This window comes from Channa argus, chromosome 1 (genome assembly GCF_033026475.1).
Source record: "Channa argus isolate prfri chromosome 1, Channa argus male v1.0, whole genome shotgun sequence".
Taxonomy (NCBI): Eukaryota; Metazoa; Chordata; class Actinopteri; order Anabantiformes; family Channidae; genus Channa; species Channa argus.
This window is the reverse complement of record NC_090197.1, coordinates 45518056-45539703: the sequence shown is the minus strand read 5'-3', so window position 1 is coordinate 45539703 and position 21648 is coordinate 45518056. Positions and strand designations below refer to the sequence as shown.

At 39.6% G+C, this 21648-nt stretch overlaps 1 protein-coding gene across 3 annotated transcripts in view; it reads right to left on the bottom strand.

Moving 5' to 3' along the window:
• Positions 1–21648, bottom strand: part of ptk7b (protein tyrosine kinase 7b) — a 70454-nt gene that overhangs the window by 26489 nt on the left and 22317 nt on the right. Inside the window, exon 2 of one of the 3 annotated variants that reach the window (XM_067525738.1) lies at positions 9057–9194. The exons of the other annotated variants lie outside the window; for them this stretch is intronic. The gene's annotated coding sequence lies outside the window, so the exon portion shown is untranslated. The remainder of the gene's footprint in view (positions 1–9056; positions 9195–21648) is intronic. 3 annotated transcript variants of the gene reach the window in all.

The window sequence follows — 21648 nt, the reverse complement described above, 5'->3', positions numbered from 1 at the left end:
GCATAAAAGGGTTTAGCAAAGAAAAAAAAAGTATCTTTGAACTAGAAATCTCCCACAGCGATGAAACTATTGTTTTATTAACACATATCTAAATATTCCCTTGCTCCAAAGCAGCAACAGAAGAGTGTGATTATTTTTCCAACATCTGCATCATTACCATCAAACTGATCAAAAGTGCAATGCTTCAATAATGTGTTTTACAAAATGTGTTTTATTAAACAAATCTGTATTAAACCTAGGAAGAATGTGTCAGTGACACTATCAATTTGCTGCTAATGTCACAGTAAGTCTGGTCAGCCAACAGGATTCAGCACACCGCCTGGTAATTAAAAATGTATTGCCTTGGAGATGTTCTAGGACAGGTCACAGCCCAGAGAAATACAATGTGGGAGAAACCGCTACAGGATTTAGGAGAGACATCTGTTGAAAGATGATTGGCTTCTGTTTTGCTGTATCAAGTTAGACTTATACGTAAACCTTTTACGTCATTATGTGGGGGCGTTTCAGAAAACAATCTCACTCCACAGATTACATCTAATCCCATTTTCTCTTTATATTTTCCTTCTACACTGTATCTTAACATGTGCTTTTTCCAGCTTAGAAAAATGGGACATTTTTCTGCTTTATTTTTGCGATATCAAATTTTACAGATTAAGTTTTCCACAGTTGATTGGATTAAAAAACACTTTTTAAATCTCTGAAAATTGTTGATTCACTATTCCGACAACACAGTCCAAATGATAACTAATGTAGAAAAAAAGGAGATTGATTATGGGCATAGGAGTTAGTTATACTTCATAAATCATTCTTTCAGCATCCAAACTGAGCTCTAAAGGGAATGTGCCACATGATTTATTGCACAAACGATTGTAACAACTTCTCCTATGTATAAGCAAATGCTCTCTAGCAATTCCCCTAACAGGCTGTGAATTTGTTCCATCTGTGTAAAACTGGGATAAAAAGGCAGCAGATGGGCTGGAAAGATGAGCAGTCATCCCAACTTCTACCTAAAACAATCTATCAAGTCATGTTCACCGATAATACAGCGTCATCATGCCATGGGTGTGAGGTATCATGCCAACTTCCATCACACTGAGCTTCCTCTGTACAAGGTTAGACTGACTGTGTGGCATACAGTTGATGATTTCATTCATTTTGCAGGTCGACACACTGTCTGTCTGTGTGTCTGTGTGTCTGTGTGTGTGTGTGTGTGTGTGTGTGTGTGTGTGTGTGTGTGTGTGTGTGTGTGTGTGTGTGTGTGTGTGTGTGTTTGTGTTTGTGTGTGTGGTTTACAGGAAAAGTCCCAGAACAGACAGTACAGGTAGATAACGTGTTAATCCAACTGTACTGTGGCGCAGGATGATAGATAACACAGTGATAAGCAATGAAATTGAAACAGGGTAAAGTCACGCAAAATCCATCTCAAAATCTATCAAAATCTGAGTTGGTTTGCCAAGTTTACTGTACCATTCAAACTGAGAAAGAACAGTGACCTACATGTCTAAAACACACTGCATCTATGCTTATCTAACGCGCATTTAAAGAGACACAAGAAGATTTTAACGGCAAACACACAAAAACAGTAGAAACAGTCATATACCCAAAGTCACAGCTGCCACACATGATCCTCTCCAAAACAATCACACTCACCAAGCAACACAAGTCCCACTGAGGATGTGTATTAGAACAAATCAATAAAATTAATTTCAGTCACGTTTTTTCACATTTGCATGCACCTAAGATTTCTCCAAATAGATTTATCTTGGAGAACACCAATTTTGATGTCATGTTTACACATATCCAGGTTTCAAATGAGCTTTCTAAAACAGCACATTGGCACTACAAAAGGCTTCAGATGGAGAAAGTAGAAGAGTTGAATGGCTGTATGAAAAAGAGATCTTAAAGTGTATGATTAAAACTGAAGAAAAAAACAAAGTCACTCTCCGCCACATATTTGTATTCATTACGCACTTTGAAAATGAGATCTGTTGTATCTCTCCCTCCATCTCTCTCCCACTGGTCTAACACACATTGCTAAAAGAAGAGTCAGGACGCAGCACCTTTTGTCACTATACAATTAAATTCTGTAAGCTGACTTGAGGACAAATCAGATTTTTTTTTTTTTATCTGATGCATGTACATGCAGGTTAAAAGTAATCTGGTTTATTAAAGACTTTTTCCACCAATTATCTATGATACCTGATTTTTTCTGAGTTACCAGATTACTTGTGCATATAAACACAACCTAAATTACAAAAGGGATGTAAAAGCAATGCTTGGATCTGCAAAGAGTGACACTTAGGAGTTAAAATTGGAGACTGTTCAAAGTGAGTGTGCTCGAAAGGAAGAGTTATAGATAAGGAGGAAACAAACCAGAAAGAACAGGGTGGGATTAGATAGGAATAACAAAAAACCCTCAATGCAAAGACTGAGGTATTGAAAACTGAAAAACCTGTCTACAATTACAAACTAATTATGACACAAAGTGGCATTTCTGACCACTAATAGTACCTCTGAATTTACAGAACTGAGTTTATTTACAAGAAGGTTCCACAGAACCCCCATATATATTAAATTGAAAGCTTTAACCATCTTCATTACTGATTCATAAGTAATTTAAAAAAGTAGCCGGAAAGCTGCTTGATTGATTACTGCTAAAGTTACTAATCAGCCAACTAATCAATGGATAGTTTCAGCACTGAAGAGGGTTTGAATTTTTTAACCCAGGATTTTTTGGAAGAATGTGATACTATTAAATTAAAGCTGTGCAAACTCTGCTATGTGCAGTTCTCTTTCTCCTCCATCTCTTCACTGATTAAAGAAATGGGCTGTGAGTCTGATACCAATCAATATAAGCTTGCCAGGAAAAGCTTACAACAGATACACTAATGCACGCCGATGAGCAGTAATAGTCATGAAATATTAACAGTTTTAGGCTACATTTCCAGAATAGTTTAGAGTTTCCCTGGATTTCGATCAAGAAAGGCTGGAAATAAGTTGTAAGGCATAGAATGTAGGTTACATATGGAAGGAGAAACTGTTGAGAGGGATAAAATATCTGCACACAGGGATTCTCCTCTTCAGCATGCTGCACTGCTGACACCATCAAGGCTGGCTAGGCTATTAGGGCTGTCAGGTGGACGTTGCCTTTATGTCGCCCTGACACCCAGAACCCAATATAACGGGCTTATCAGCAGCCAACACCTCCTGTCTCCCTTTCTCTAATTTGTCTGCTGGCAACGGCAGGCAGAATTGAAGCATATTTCACACAACACTTTCCCATATCACTGTATTATTATGGGAATTCATAGAAATACGGTTAAGGAAAGGGTGAATGTGGACCGAGTGTGGGTGCATCATCTACACACAGTTAAACTGTGTGTAACTTTTTACACACAGTTAAAAGTTAAGTTAAACTGTTGATAAAGGCTACATACACGCTTCCAATGTGTACTAAAAAGGTGTATATTAAACTGAAAAGATACATATAAAAAAGCATGGGCTACATTTTTTTAAATGTTACAGACAGACCCCTTAGTACTTAATTTATATATAGAAAGAGTGTTATCAGGGAAAATACAAAAATCTGGATTGTGCATTTCCCGCAAGCCATCGCACACCAAGTGTTCTCTGAAACCTTCCTTGAATTAACTGCTGCACAGCGATGACATCCAGGGTCTGACCCACATGACTGAGGCTGCAAGAGGTTAACGGAGAAGAAGCCAACACATGCAAATACATACAAACAGCAGCACCCAAATACTTGGCACCAGGCACCCCCGCTGTGGGATGTCAAATATCCCCTATGCATGAAGTTTAACAGCCTTTCAGTGGAGCGTGGCGAAGCAAGACAACTGCTCGAATGTTTTAGAATGACAGGGTGAAAGAAGAGTCATTGAGTCGGAGAAATGAGCACTGCTGACAGAGCAAGAGGCAGTGCATAGGACATCAACTTGCCTGCAATTAATGTAATCAAGCCTTGGCCTCAGTGACAGAATCTTCCGAATCTATTCACAAAAACCTTGTCATACATTCCAGGTTAATAAACACACAAGATTTTCAAAGCCATAAATTAGCCAGATTATTTACTATTCTTAATGTTACCACCAAGATTAGCCTTAGCACATCCACAATATCTACATACATAAGCTAATTAAGGATAAGAGCAGCAAGAGTGCAGATAACATCAGCCCTCTTTACTTAAACTGCACACACTGATAACAGCAGGAACTTGAAAAGGAGAACTGAAAAACACACAAGATTAGAGCACCTCTGTTCTGATCAATTATTAAATACTCCACGAATTCAAATATGATTTGAAAGAGCTTGTGGCATGAGCTGAAAAAAACACATTATTTAATTGTCAATCAAGAGTTCGGAGAAGGGCCTACACAATAAGCTGGAAAAATGGATCAATTTTTCAAGCGACTGAGTAGAGAGAGGATACCGATGCAAACTACTCTCTCTTTAAATACATCTATTTTAGCAGTTTCTGTTAACAAGCAAGTATCTTTACATTGTAAAGATACAAACAAAACAAAAGACCAATTATGTCTGAGGAAGACATAAGATTCAACATCAGAGTGGATCCTTATATCCTTTCTAATCAAGATCCTAATCCTTCATTTCGGTGTTATATATATTTTTAAAGTTAAAGAACACTAAATCATATCTTGGGGACAGCTCAGTAATGAGACGATGGATGGATGTCATGTTAGCACCAGACAGACATGTGTCACAGCGCATGCATTTTTGAAAGCAGAAGTAAAATGTTTAGATGAAAAAATGTGATAAGCTCCCTGCTCTGTTGTGTTTGTGGACCGAGATATCAGGGAGATAAATTAGAGTGGGAATGAAGGGCAAAGTCATGGGAAGCACCCGAGCCCTCCGACAGAGCCTTCATGCCCTGTCAACAATTTACTGCATGCCTCTGTGTGTGTGTGTGTGTGTGTGTACTGAGCGACTTTCCCCCCTGGCTGCCTCCTTGAAAACTGGTTGGTAGAAGACTGGTACAGCTGAAAGCCTTTATGGTCTCATAAACACAGTGGAAAAAAACCAAAAAGCATAAAGCTATTATGGCTGAATGAAAAAGTCCATACCAATTAATTAAATAATTGATTTAATGGCAAATGACAATTCAAATTCTATCTGTAAAAAAATTTTTAAGAATTGTCTTAGTGAGAAATGTAGTCTATAAAAAAAGGCCTGCTACCAGAAACATACGATAATCTACAAAAAACGTGTAAAACATAATGAGGTTTTAAAGCTAAAATTGCATTTAAATGCTTCACGGACCGAAGTATACTTATGTAAACTGTGTGTCAGCAATAGTCGCCGGTGCATGAAGCTGAAATGCTGCCCAAACTAAGAGGTCAGGTTGCATTATTTAATTTGACAGCAGAGATGTTAAACACAACTGGGTCGGACCAGGTAGAAAACCTCTGTCAAACCACTGTAACAAGAGTGACAGTTTGAATAACCACATACTGATTTCATTATTGACCTCCGCTGAGAACTACCTTAGACTTTATCCTGGAAATCCATCATGCAGGAAAGTAAGTTGAGACTGTGTTAATGTATTGAAACCTTAAGTAGTACATTTTTTATTAATGTTGTTTAATTTGTTGTATTTATTTGATTTGTGTTAATTGATTATTAATTTATTCATTAATAGTTTAAGTGATCAAAGCTTTTTTTTTTTTTAGAACAATCCAACCAAAGTAAAATATTTAACAGTGATATAATACAGACAGATAGCTGGGACCTCCTGTTGTATATTTATTTGATGGGAACTATTTTATTTGAGATTTAGATGAAAAGATGAATATTACCTTTATACCTGTGTGCTAAATATGACTCTACAGTCAGAAGCTTATTAGCTTATGCTATATCTCATTATGAACATTGGTGACATTGGGAAAACAGCTAGCCTAGGTACCCGAGCTCTATTAAGCTGAAATGGATCAAAAAAATACAAAAAAACCATCTCCCTGCTGTCTTTTTCCATTACGTCCAAAAACCTAGGTATTTTTTTTATTCTCTGTGGGGCATACATCAGCACAGCACATCTTCGTGTTCATTCCGCTGCTTCTAATTGAAAACCGTGTTCAAAGCCGCAGAGCCGGCCTGCCTTTTTAGCAGCGGCACTGGTATGCACACCCACTACCCTAATTCAACCACCGCTGTTATTGTTGCAGATAAGTGTATTGTGCAGGGGTCTCACTCTGCAGAGGAGTGAGTCAAAGAGAATGATTTGCTCCTGTTCAAAGAGAGGGCTATGCTCATTATAACAAATCTCTCTGATATCACTATCACTTTACGCCTGTTTCTATCCATCTAGCTGCTGACAGCTAGGGACAAGCACTGTGCCACCTAGACAAGACCCCTCCCCCAGCTTATTACCAGGCAACATTGGCATGGCAACCGGTATGCAACCTCTCCAGGTGGATCAGAGTACTTCATAGTTTTGCCTCAGTCTACCCTCGAACAGCCAGCCATGACACCTCAGTGGAATTTATCAAAATTCATCAGAATCATCACAGTGATTGCACTGTTGCTGTGTGTGTGTGTGTGTGTGTGTGTGTGTGTGTGTGTGTGTGTGTGTGTGTGTGTATGCATGACAGGAATTATTTTTTCTCTGAAAAGTACTTGACATTTTGACAGAATAATGTCAAAGCTGTTATGAAATGCGCTCTCATCCCTCTTAATGAGCTGTTGCTTGCCAGCACACCTATGATTTTAAAAAGAGCTGCATCATATGGTCTCCATGACAGAAAAAATAATAAACGGGGAGGGGGGAAGAGAGAGGGAGAGGGAGAGAGAGAGAGAGAGAGAGAGAGAGAGAGAGAGAGAGAGACAGGCGTCAGCCATAAATCTCTTAATAAGCACACCAAAGTGTTGGCTCAGCCCCACCCAAACACTGCTCCAAGTGTGTTTTAATAGGCCACCCATTGTAGGACATTACCGCCTCATTAATAGTCAGACTATGAAGCATAAAGCAGGCTTTAGGCAGGGAACCCCTGCATCAGCTGGAAAATACTATATAATCACAGCTCAGATGAGAGTGAGAAAAATGTACTCTCTTCAATTATTTTAAATCATGTGAGCTATTTAGAAAAGCAATACACATAGTTCTACAAATCAAAAATCTACTGAATACCATATATTTTAAATGTATTCATAACACTAGCTTGTACAAACATATGTTTGAATCAAAGAGAGGACTCTCTTCTTTAACTCAATGGCGGCATTTACATACCCTTTTAAGTAACCGGGTAATCGGGAAACTGTGTTTACATGCACTCAAAAAAAAAACAAAACAAAACAAAAAAACTGGTTACTGGAAATCGGCGTATACATGCAGTTAAAATCTGTGAGCAGGTCAGTGCATGTAAATACAGTCATTGTTGGGCTTATGAAATTCAGCTTTACTACAGCATCACATTGACATCCTGTTCCTCATCATGATTTCTAAATGCCAGTTCAATGAGTGAAATCTTTCTGCTTTTACGATGGAGTTTCAACACATGAAGAAGCCTTTCAGAGAAGATATGAGCCACGTCACTCATCAACTCCCATGCTCTGTCCCTCTTCACCAGGATTCATAACTGTCATGCTGTAGCTAAAATAGAGACATCTGAGCATGGCCAGCTCTCACCAATTTTCAACACCCACTCATAAAAGGCTGACTGTTGAAACACAGGCAGGCTAATGCATCTGGCTTTAACCCACGCATGCCAAGGACAGAACATTTGCAGAAAAGGAGAGAGGGAAAGAAAGAGTTACAAAGGGAAGAAAAAAGCACTGATAAGGTTCTACAATTAGTCTGGAACACCCAAATGATGACAATGAAAAACCTTTGTGGTGTCCACAGATGTGATCCTGGCCATGAAAGGGACCATAGGTATTATTACCCATGGTGCTGTGCACCATGGAGCCATAGACATTCCCTGCAGCTGTGTTCTTACGAGACAGAGGGAATCTGGGAGCAATTATTAGATTAAGACGGATTAGGTTTTGCTCAGGTAAAGCAGGTTGGGTTGTTTCCCTCCGTTTGGTCCTGAAAAACTGGGCATTAATCCAGTAATGAGACCACTTTTGGAGGGGAAAATGAAAAGCTCACTAGTGGATCAAGGCTGCAGTTTTTTGGTATACATATATGACACAGGCTCCACACAAAGCCCATATGGATGCCTAATGCAAAATGTTTGCACAAGTGCTATAAATACCCTGCAGAGGGCATCAGCAAAACTTGAATGAATATAAAGAAACGCTAATGTCAAACATCTGGCGTCACACTCAATATTGTTTTCCAGCTTTATGAGCCAAAAATAAAATATTAGGTCACTGTAGAACAGAAGACCAGTCTGATAGATGTTCCAGACTAAAGACTGTGTTGTTTCAGTGGGAGTTAGAGAACTGAACCTGACTTCACGTTTAAATCTTTCTCCAAAGGCCTATAGATGTGGCCTCAACAGATTAATATGACTATATGAGATGAAGCAAAGCTGAAAGAAGTGGTATGCTGTTTTTAAGTCTCCTGTCTTGTTGAATATGATCTGTAAGGATGAGCAAGATAATATTACAGATAATATTACAGATAAAACAGAGAGGAGGAAAATCATGGTGTCATATTGTATTAAAAATTTGAGCGTGCATAAAAACAAGGTGAAAAATATAAACCTGCAGGTTTTAAAATCTCACACGACTAAATTTTATACTCTCACAAATGTGAAGCACGCGAGCACAGAAAAAAATGAGTGTACATTTATCAATATCATTTTCTTTTCAATTTGACAGTCTTCTTTGCGCGCAAAGTCCATTACTGTCGACTGCTCTCTATGTTTCACAGACATTTTTGTGCTCGCCTTTACACGGGGTGGTTTTGAAAGTTTGGCGATGGGGTAATATGGCACCATAGAAAATACCACCACAGTCAAACACACAGACATGGGACAAGGACTTTATAGAGCACAGCAGTCACAGGAGAGTATGTCTCAAGACTGACTGACTGAAGAGCTGCATTTCACATATATAATAGATGATGAGCTCCTCACTGGCTCTGGCAGCAGATGGGTGCTGGGCTCTTGGCTGTCAGGGCTGTTCTCCTCACTGCAGGCGGCTCTGGATAATGTCTGCACTTCAGCTATGTCCAGACATGAGCGCCAACCTGGAATGTGGCACTTCACAATACCCTAGAAAAGTAATCAGCGGGGGAGTGAGCCAAAATAGGAAGAAAGTTGAGAGAGATGACTTTCAGAATAAATTGTTGAAAAAGGAGAATAAAAAAAAAGGATGGTAAAAAGTAAATAGTCTGTGCTTACATAGCCCTTTTCTACCTTTACATTGTTTTGCACGCACAATTTCACAAACACTCACACCAATGGGCCTGCACTCACCAAGAGTAACTAAGTTGGGGTTCAGTGTCTTGCTCAAGAACAGGAGAAGCTGGGAATCAAACTAACAACCCTGTGATCAAGTGTTCTAGCTACTGTCGCCGCAAAACTTGTTTCCATCATTTAGATGCTCAGGATTTTGACCTTATCAATGCTGAAAGTGTTGCAGTCATTACTCCATCAGTAGTAGACTAAGATAAAAAACAACCCTACAGAGTACTAGAGTTTTCTTAAGGTCAATCCAATTTCATATTTGTATTGCTATATACAGCTGCTAATATGTTTACGGTGGATATACTTGTAATTAGATCCCTCTGTCAGGTCAACATCGATTTTGGTATCCAATGAAGCCATTTATAAAGATCAGAAGATGAAAGACTTAATGATTGATAGATAAATATGCCCATTCCTATGAGTGATATTCTTTCATTCACTCAGTGGGGCTCCAGAGTACACCAAGGGCTCCATTAAACTTCACTTTCCTTCTCATTCTGTCTCCATCTTACAATAATAGCTCATCTGGCACTGGCCTTAGGAAGAATATTAAATATGCAAGATCCTTATCAAAGCAACTATGAAACAGCATTCTTTTATGTGTCCCAGTGAGTGAAGCCTGGAAAAAAAAAAAACAGACACACACAAAGAAAAACATCAGATCTTGGCAACAAACGACATCTTCATCAGTTAATTTAACAATAAAGTTTTGGGTGATGTCATTAGGGTTAGGTGGGGGTGGTAACAACCTTACAGTCAGGTAGTTTCCAGGACACTGGTGGTTTCCTACCAGACTTCGGCTGGCTCTGCTGAGCGAGCGATTTAATTAGCTACAACCAACCTAGACAAACGTGCACTGTAACTGTAGTCACTTGAGTCTCCACAGTTGTAAGAAAGGTCTCTGTATAAGTGTACCACATAGGTTTAAATTTTTCCCCTAAATATGTTGACTCTATAAACACCTGAGCAAAAAAATTTGAGTGGGAGAATTCCAGTTGTGAACACAGGTAGTCTTGCAGAGAGCAAAAGAAATTTTATTTTTCCAGGATGTGTTAACAAGCTTTATATTATAAACATTTTTATTTCCACACTAGAGGTGTACGATGTGACAATATATAAGTGCTTCTCAATGCATAAATACAAATTGTGAATCAATCAGCCCACCTAAATATTAATACAACTTTGACTATTACAAATTTTTTGTATCCACAATATACATCTTATTGATAACTGAATATTCAAGCACTTAAATGAATTACAAATGGACAATCAGACTAACTCCACTACCAACGACATAAGAATAAGGTCCTACAGTATAGAGATAATCTTTGGATGAAAGACACATGAGTATGCTATCCATCAACCTTTAAAAATAATTCAGCCTTCCCAACTGTTATTTTCATCTATACCTTATATTATCTCCCGTTATTCGAAACACAACCTGGTCCAAGCACCAGCAGGGAAAAAAAAAATCTAGCTAAGAGCAAACACTACACACAAGGAACTAATTCTACACTTAATGAGAATCTGTGTCATCCAAATAATATGCTACATCAAAAGCATCCCTTTAGGAGAGTTAAAGAGCATATGTGTTTGTCGTTTCAGCACTGTTCCTGATGTTGTTCATGCATCTGTAGACCACATCATTATAATTAGGTTGTATTATCTTTTAATTAAGCAAGGCCCTCTGTGCCGTCATGTTTGCAAGCCAGCAGGTGGTCCATTTGCACAGCCATGGAAAGAATGGAGAATGAGAGGGGGTTGAGATAAACCCATTTCTCTTGTTCACTATATTTTGTTTCTTGTTCACTGATCAGATTCTATACATATCAAGTCCAGTTTGAGTCTACATCTAGCTGACTCTGCTAATCACCCCATGGCATCAAAATGTGCTGAAACTCTGAGCTGAATAACGTTCTGTTCTAACTACTGTAGAAGGCACTGTAGAAAGTTAAACCCTGTGTTTTTGGTATTTTACCTCAAGTGAATTCCCTCCCCCAGAGTATTTGGAAGGTTTGTCATGCTATGCAAATATTAAGATGTGTTTTAAGTTACGTTCACTTTTATTTACAGATGTTACTGGGTATTTCGTGGCATAGTTAAAATGTTTAACATTTGCCATATAGTGTAATGCATCAAAATGACCTTGCATTTTAAGTGTTGGTTTCAAATCTCACGGGCTAACTTTGGGTGTGCCCTAAGGGGTCGGTGACATTTGCTATGCCTCCGATTATTTGAATGAGCAGGTTGTGGCAGACTCCACAGTGAGGCTCACCATTTAGCTTTGAAAGCAGTGTTTGTATTAGCATTAAAAGAGCTGTATGTCAGTGGTGAGGAGAAAATAAAACTGGGAGAAAAACAACAACAATTGGGTGAAAAACAGCCTCAAATTTATCCTTTTTTGCAAGATATATCGAATGAAAATCCATTCTAGGGGTCACTTAAATAATCTATTCCATAATCTGCTCCATTTACTCATAAATTATTTACAGACAATCAGGTGGGTGCTGGCTGTAGCGCAGGGATACATACTGATGAAGGATAACTAGTGAAGCAGAGCCCAGATAAATAAAGATAAGGATAACAATGAAGAATCATCCCTCAAACTAACAGATTTCACAGAATTTCCATCAAAATAATAATTTTCATCAAAAATAATAATGTGATTAAAGTTAAGGAAATCAGCATGTTATCAGCGCAAACTACACCATGTAAAGTGGTTGGTTGTAAATTTTAATGTTCCACAACGTGACAGCTTTTTTCAAGCACTGCAACCTACAACCACCATTATTATGAACCATCACACAACTACTTACTGGCTGTGTTACTTGGCAACACATGCACCTTGTGTTTGCACCCACTCAGGTTGAGCTGAAAACATTCAAGGTGATTATGCTGTTTCTATGATAAATTCAACAGCTCCTTCACCTTTTACACCTCCGTGTAGAGGAAAGCACTTCAGACCGCAAGCACACAAGAAATTGGGAGGCACAGGCTGTATTAACTAAAACCAGATTACTGTACGCTCGCCACCTTATACAGACTGTAGATTAGGTGTCTCTGGGCAGGAAATGAAATGTTTGGTCTCTCTATGTCGTGGCTGTGTGGAGTGTTTGCCCAGGTACTGCACTTGTTGATAGGGCTCTAGAAACCCATGGCCATGAGTGCAAGGATGCGCGATAGGTCAGGAAGACTGACTTCCTTAATGATAAGCATGACCGATAAACAGCAACACCAAGTCAGTTTAACACAGTGGGTTCAACTGACCTTTACACAACCACTGTGCTCAAACAATTTAAAGGCTCCAAGCTGTCAGCAAATTTTAAGCTTAATGTGCTACACATAGCTTTAAAAAAAAAAAAGGACCTACACAAGGATTTATTTTGAACTACAGGCTTCACATTGTTTCTGAATTAACCTCTGTCCACATTAAATCACCAACAGGCCACTAACTGCCACCACCTGTTTAGGTACAGATCCAACAGCGTTTGAACCAGAGCTCTGTTTTCCTGCACACAGATTTACAAGGTCAGATTTTACACCATCAAGGGGACAGTTTAGAAAGAAAAGTTTGGTTTAACAGAAGAAAGCTACAGTTTCAGCTTGGAAAGACAGTTAAAACTGAAAAAAGTTGAAGAAACGGCTTTACCCAGCAAAATGTACACACTTTATTTAGTAAAACTGAAATGGAAAACCACCTTGATTATTATTTATCTTAATTCTATAACTATCCATCCTCCCAGGAATCTAGGCTTGATGTGAGGAGTGGGGTGCATTTGTACTCAATCTCCAAGAACAGGAAACACATCAGAGCAGAACTGCAGCTGTTTTTCATTTGTACATCTGCTCAACAAATGCCTCAGCTGAATCTTTGTACGGACATTGGGTGCAACTGAAATACTGAGACAAAGAAAGACAAAAGTAATGCATAACAGAGTGGGAGAAAGTAACTAACATTGCATTGAACTGCCAATAGCAATGGCAATCTAGGTAGTATCCGGGGGATCAAATGGACAGTGTGCTCTCATTTGGATGGTTTGTTTCTGCTCAGGGCTCTGGTTTAATAAGGATGCCAGTGTATGGAATTACCGACCGCAGCTAGAATAGCGGTGATCCTTAGCAGCAAAGTCAAGCTTCCTTACCTCCATTCTCATTCTGTTTAGTGTATTTGGTGAAATGGCAGATATATAAACATTTATTTCAAATTAGTATTGTTAAAGGCCCAATATGTAATATTTACATTAAAATAACCCCTAAAAAATCATTTTGATTGTGAACTGACTTGTAAAATGGCATCTGTCTTTCACACAGTGTACAAAGCTCCTTGGACCTCTTTGTAATGTTTTATGGCACCACATAAGATTGTACATGCCATCTCACTGAAATGAAGGACATTTTCTCCACTGAGAATGCTTCTAACTCGGACAATGTACCGCTGTGTTACGTGTGAAATGACAAAGTCCGGAGCCCATTCTTCAGACATCCTCAAGAGTTTATATGTGAAAGTGGTTTAAATTAGCATTTTCATAATCCATATATGGGTATTGTCAGTACCTGATCTGTAATGTGGTTCTTTGTATGGTTAAACATGGCAGAAGGGCCAAAGAGGTGCTGGAGGCAGCAAGGATGAGAAAAAGAGAGAGTCAAAAACCAACGGCTGTTTTGCACATTGATTTGGCATGAATTTTTACAGGAATTTTTAGGAGGATGCAGGATGCCCTTCCTGCAGCCACCCTCCCATTTTATCTGGGACTGGCACCAAGGTGGCCCTTGGTGGCTGGGCAAGGCCACATCTGGTGGGGTGGGATTCTGATTAATATTCCGCTGAAGACAACACGAGTAATGTTACCAAATATTTTATACAACAAATATATATTAAAGCAAGGAAATCTTTATTTTAAAAATCTACAAACTTTTTGTTTGATTTTTTCAAAATGCCCAAGATAGCTTGGCTCCACTGACTCCTACTTCATTTACCCAGTATTCTTTTTAGAGCATTGTGTGTCAAATTGATCAGAATCATAAAGTATTGCCTTACCCTTCTCATCATTAAATTTAGTTGATGCAACAATCTTTACTTGATGAATACATTATATTTCTAATAATATTAATAAAGCATTTGTATTAAGGGTTTGAGTTGGTAGAGTGGCCGCTGACTAACCATAGGGTTGGAGGTTCACGCCCTGCTCTTCCCAACCACATGTCCCACAAGTGTCCCTCATCAACCCACTGATGAGTTGTGCAATCACTTTTCTACAATAAAGAATAGCCAATGATGTAAAGGGAACTCTGTACTGCGACATCTTTTGACAAGACATTTATAACAACACACGCTCTCATTAAGGTGATTTCTCCTTAAGCTCAACAAGTATTCCTTAATGCTCGGTAGCACTTCCTGAATGTGCACACAGTAAAGTACAAATGAAATGGGAAATGTAACTAAATAAATAATAATGCATGGGAAAACAGAGTGTGTCATATATGGGTACAGATTTTTAATCCATTATTCTACCAACAGGTGAATATTTAACATATGTTTGTATATAAATCACTTAGCACAAGTAATAGAATCTATAATTTATGCAATAATCAAATCCATAAAAGCAATACAAGTAAAACTGCACTCTTCACTCCACAGTAATGAAAAATAAAAATTTTCCCATCATTTATAGAGTGAGTGGCTGCTGAGATGGTCTCTTTCTCTCTCTCACACACAGACAAAGATGATAACATGCTGGTTTCCTCTAACCTTAAATGTAAACAGCATTGAAAACCAGTGAGGCCTGACTGCCACAATAGCCTCCCTCTGAGTGTACTGTCACTTACTCTCTGGAGAAAGACACCTCACTGCAGGAGGTGGCGCGACCCCCTGAGACTTCATGAAATGACACCTTTACACAGACACAGACACAGACACAGACACAGACACAGACACACACACACACACACGCACGTGCGCACGCACGCACACACACACTTTTGAGGACAAGCCTGAATGTTTTCATAATGTTGCTGGTATTAAACCAAAATTTGTGCACACAATGACAAAAAACGTGTACACACAGACACATGTAGAGACATAATATTCTTGTTAGGACTTTGACATAAGGCATTCCCTACCCTAACCATCGGAACTAAATGCCTAACCCTAACCTGAATTTCTAAATCTCCTAAAGTTCCTCAAATAGTCCTTTAACCTTGTTGGGACTAGCAAAAAAAAAATTCTCATTTCACCAAAGGTTCCTAACTTAGGTTAAAACCTTTTTTGTCTAGTGTGTGATTGTGAGCACGTGCACACACACACACACACACACACACACACACACACACACACCTTCCCCCCTTTGTCACCTTTGAGAGAACTGGTTTTAACAACAGCTGCTGCCTTGCATCCAGTTAGCATTCACACGCAGCCAAGCAGGCCAATTAGCAGCCTTAGAGAATATAATTGTGCATTTGTGATCCTGTATGTGAGTTTGTGTGTGTGTGTTAGTCTGCGTGTGTGTGTGTGTCTGAAATAAAGAACGTGGTCTCACGCTGTGTTGTCCCCCATGCTGACATGCTGAACCCCCTTCGTCTGTCTGTCAAAAGCTGTCTTGTCTTTAGGCAAGGCTGGACAATGCTGCTTCCTGTCTGAAGACTCCTTTCTGCCTCAGACACCTCAGTCGCTGATATACTGTCCCACTGCACACAGCCCACATCACTGCCCAACTGGTGCACGTTCAGATAATTTTGATTTGTCTACTTAGCTGCTTAACATGTCCCTCTACAGAGAGGACAATACTTGCACTACATAAGAGTTTGGCATTTCCTCATCTATAGGCTGTAATGGGGGACCTTAATGGCTGCTTAAGTATATATTAACCCCGTAGAAGTGATTCTTAAAGCCAGTTTGACATCATTGAGGTGAATTAAAATTGTTCCAGTTGTCTGTCGACATTAATTTATAGATTGATATAATCCACAAAGAGACCTTTTCCTGTGGCAGCTATATAGTCCAACTAAGTCAGCACTTGTCTTAGTTGAGAGAAGTCCAAGAGCATTTGGCTAGTTCTCAATCTTACTGCCAAACAATCGGCTGGGCCTTGCCTCTGACTCCAAAACATGTGTTTGCGGTGGTGTATTTTAGCTCACTTTGGATCAAAATAGCTGCATCAGTCACATCCATGCAGACATGAGGAGGGAAGGAAAGACAACAAGAATGTTAGCCATAGGCTTATCATCAAGACAGACTCGATACAAACAGGAGAGAATTTCTTCCTTCCAGCATCACTTCTATTTTTTTTTTTTTTTTAAAAGAATAGCCTTGAGTCAACACAAACATTTCCCTCTGAAACTTGTGGTCTTTTATGTGGACCTGCACAACACAACACTGCCATAATAGCAAGCCTCTTGGCACATAAAACACATCAGCATCTAGTGTAGGATGGCCAAAATAAATAAATAAAAAATTGAATCTATCAAGCTATTTATACTTCATACACTTGCCTAAAACATTTTGGCCATGATGGATACATCTTCCATATATACCTGGTAGCTTAAACCTCAGTGGCAACAGCATGAGTACCGTCATGGACTAAAACAAATGCCTTGTGGGTAATGCTTTTATCCAGGAAAGAGCAGTTCAGGTCAACACCTCTTTCTCGGTCTCAAAAGCCATTCACGAAAAGGTGCACCAACTACAGTTTATAAAAGCCCCCATGAGCAGAGCAACATGAATCTATTTTTCTTCTCTCACTGGCTCCGTCTTCCCATTTATCTTCCCATGTCCCTGGGCTCATCTCGGCTGAGCCAGAATGCAACAGGAAAGGAGAGGGGAAAGAAGGAAAAGCTAAATAACAGATTATACACTGAAAAGCCTGAGAGCGGTGGATATCTGTTTTGCAGCATTTGGACCAGACCTTAGCCACCATGGGAGACCTCCTGCTCATGCCCTGAACCTTACCAACATGCTCAAAACACAGAGGTTTATTGCTTGTAAAAGAGACACAGTTGCCCATTTATAAGAGGATTAAGTAAACACCAGGAGAGTGTTCTGTCTCCGCTAGTACTCCCAGCCTTAAGGAGAGGATGTATAAGGACAATGAAGCACATATACTCCATTTATTTGTGGATCAGTTCAGTGCTCTTTCCAGGTGAATTTTACCAGGGCATTGGTAAAGAAAAGCAAAATTGGCCTTATAAAAGAAATTTTGTTGAACGCGTTATTGTTGACAGCCCTGAATTATAACTGATAATATATTACAATTTGATGGATTAATGGTAATTTTTAGACAGTTGTGTTTATATATGCTATAAACCTGCTTCGTGTGGTTACAGTGTCCCATTATGGATCCCTTATCCTCCGTTACTGGCTTGTCCAAATCCAACATGGTGGAATTTCCAAAAGAGAAAGTGCCTTTCCCTTTAACACACTTGAACAGGCAGGGATGCTACAATATACTGCATCTACCCCCTTGCCGCATAATGCAGATTAAACAATAACAACAAAAACAATAGGCCCCTGCAATAGGTTTGTATCTTTTACACAAAATGATGTTGCAGCAAACCACCACTATAATCCCACTTTAAGCAAACTGTGCAAAAAGATCTAGAAGCACAAACAGCACTCAGGCCTCTCTTCACATCATTAGTGACCGAAGGCTGGGCAAGCTTCATTAAGAGATCCCTTCCTTGACTTTTCAAATGCACATTAAAGAGAGTTCTAGTCTAATTTCAGCAATCAGCCCCTCCCCTCTCAAATGTCTAGTAACAGTCTGGTCTATCTTTTCTATTTGGCCTAAACCCTGAAGCCACGTTATAGGGCTAATACAGCACTGGCCCAGTTCTCAGGTGTCATTCCTTTTGAATTGTAGCTGCGAGGAATGGAACAGTCAAGTGAGTAAAACTCCCCTTTCAAACTCTGAAACTCACCCAGGTACAGTGGAAGTGTTGGAAGGAGAGAAAAACCTTGGGCTAAAGATTCCTTGTGTACCCCTACATACAGGCTCTTTGCATTCTCAGTTTCAGTGGGATGTATTGATCAGTAGCCCAGTACAGCTTGAGGTCTTGTCTTAGGAAGACCCAGACATGTTCTTGTAATGAGCAGACAGGCTTAAAACAAGACAAGACAGATGTGAGCTGCTTTATAAAGAGATGGGGAGAATTTGTCTTTGGTTAGGGAAGTAGCCTACTTCTTCCAAATCACACATGAATGCATTGTATAGAAAAACTGATTTCGGTTTGTATCTTCAGTGGTTGCCGCTCGTTGATTTGGCACGAGCCCTTCCTGCTGCAACCTCCGACTTTATCCTGGCACGGGACCGGCACCAAGGTGGCCCTGGGTGGTTCGATGGGGCCACACCTGGTGGGGTGGGATCAAACCCGTGGCCTTCTGCAACACAATGCTCTATCCCTGAGGCACCAGGCCCCCACAATGTATGCATTGTATAATTACATGCAAATTCAGAATCAACAAAGAAAAAGACAAATATTTATAAAATATAATTAATGTATTATATTTCAGGTGATGTAACAAGAAAATTGGGTTGGGGCAGTTTGAGGCACCAAGTGTAACCCCACATGCATCTCTGTCGTTTCAGACAGTATCTTTTAACAGGTGTTTCCATGGCAGTCATGGCTGGACACGGTAGACACCTCACAGTTGAAGGGGCCTTACCAATGGCCAAAGGTCAATTGAATGGTTATTTTTGCAGAGAGCAGTGATGATCCTAAGACCTTTAAACAGCCATCCTCTCAGCTTGGTTTTGCTTTTGCCTTAAAAATGCAAGAGCGTTATTATTCATTTACTAGTACCAGAGTACTTTTGCTAAGGGATTTTCTTTACTGATCTATTATAAATTCTACTTCAGCAGTTATTTTTCACATTCTCCTCCATATTTTGATTCTTGTCCATATTTTATTTCCAAAAAGCAATTAAAATTAGTCTAATAAAACCATTTTGTTAAAAGAAAAGGACAGTCATCCAACAATGTTTGACCGCAGTCTAGTGACTAGACTGAGGTCTAGCATTAATAAGACTAAGCATTAATGTCTGACTAGACTCTAGTCAGAGACATTAATGCTTCTTTAACCTTTTGATGACTGCAGCACTGCAAAATTAATCGATCCTCAATCTAATGTATGGTGACCTGAATAAGCCTGCTGTCAAGATCATGCCTAGAGGCAAATGCATATAAGAGATATCTAAAGTAATTTCAACAATATGAATATTAAAATGTTATCAAAACAACCCTTCCCCACCCAGACACTTTCCTTTTAAAAGCTATGGTGTCAGTGAACAGGTCAACAGCAAGGCCCTTTAACGCCACATGAATGTTAAAAGGATGTTTTTGACCAAGCTGCAGCACTAAATTGACCTAAAACCCCAGGCTAAGTAGGCAATGGCAGACCAGCTCAGTGGGTAATGGCAGCACTCAACACATCAAGAGAAATCACAACAGGCTTAAATATTGCAGTATACCTCACAATGCAATCCACCGACATCAGGAGATACTATACAGCTAATTTAGAGCAAATGACATTTACTGAAGAGTTATTTAGATGCTATCGGTGGCTCAGGTCTTTGTGCTAAGGGGATTAGCGCCACCGTGCCCAGCAATGAAAGGCGTCTTTGTGGCTGTTGTCTTTAGCAGGATGGGAGAGCAGCTCAGATGCCTGCGTGGAGGGTGTCAGTTATCAGCGATCCTGCGATGCCTTGCTAATCTCTGGCCCCGCAGAGTTCCTGAACACCAGCCAACATGTCCTATGCCAGACTCTAGAGTTCCTTCAACCAGAGGGACAATGATATGTATTCACACAGAGATCCACTGGACTGTCAAGCACCTCTCCTTGAGTGACCAGCATACAGACAGGGGGTCTTAAGCGGTATTACGACATTAACCAACATGAGCATTCAGACAACAACAACAACACAGACAAGTTTTAGACATATATGCACTGGCACCATTGACCCGATTGGGCATGGTTAATGTTTCATGAAAGTGTTGCTTCCTGTGGTCTGTGGCATGGTTTTGTAAGGACATTAGCCACAAAAACCAGCCAGTTAAATGTGTTTACTGGATAAGGTAAGATTTCATTGGACATGATATCTGCACAACTGCATCCACAAACACACATTTACATTAAGACCCTGGAATCTCTAGGTACTTTTCTTTTTTATTTGCTTATTACTCGTGATTCTTAGAATTTACTGGTTGAAGTCTAAGGCCTGAGTTAGATTTTTGTCTTTGTTTATTTTAATGAGCTTCAGTGTCGTCATTAAGCACATGAACTTGTTAAAAATACATGTTACGCTGAATTTCATTCTCTGTATTAATCCCCCCAAGAGAGGAGCAGTGTGCCGCCGAAGGCGGCACCTGGGGGTCTAGCGCCGAGTGTCTTGCTCAAGGACACACCTGGTGAGTCTACTCTTTACATTGCAGCTTCTTGTAGAGCATATTCTTTGAAATAATGTTTTTGTTTAAATTCAGGAACTATTTTAATATTTTGGTTAATTGTTGTTGTTGTTGTTTAATTGTTGAATTTCTTTTAAAAATCAATTATCCTTCTTAGCCAAACTTTACATGTAGTAATATGAATTTCTTGGGAACTTTGCTTTAACTTCAAAGAAGGAAAAAAGATCCCTCTGTGAAAATTCAAAATTCCACATTTACAGCAAACACAGTAACACTTTAATCCGTTGTTGAATTCCCGCCGGGTTAACGAAAAAGTGGGTCACAAAAATACTTTGCCATATGTTCCCTAAAGATCAACATTGTTTCACACTCCCACTCGTGTTTTATCTCTGATGTTTTAATTAAAAGTAGATGAGTAGGAGGAAGGAAAAGACATGCAACACTGCTCAAAATTTGTTTCTAGACATTTTGAAGTTTTAGTACTTTGGACAGTTGGAAGGAAGTAAAAAGGGTGCGTGGGTACAGAGGCAGGCGAATAAAAGGGGGGCAAAGGAAAGAACGCTGGGAGTGGAGGATTAGTGAAACCAAATGAAGAGATGATGCATTGAAATCTTGAATTAATTTGTGGCTGTCAGTTTCTCTTTCACAGTGTGGTGTATCTGCCCCCACCACTGCTTGGATCTCGCTTCTTCCACATGCCTTGGCTCAACACAGCTTGGCTCTCCTCAGCCCTGCATGGCCTCCTTTCCACTCCAGTAGGAAGCAGACATGCAGAGGACTATCGTAAATGCTTGGCCACAGAACTTCACAGACTAGTGTCTCATCTACTCCTCTTCAGGCTCTCATTGTTTCCTTAAGCTGAT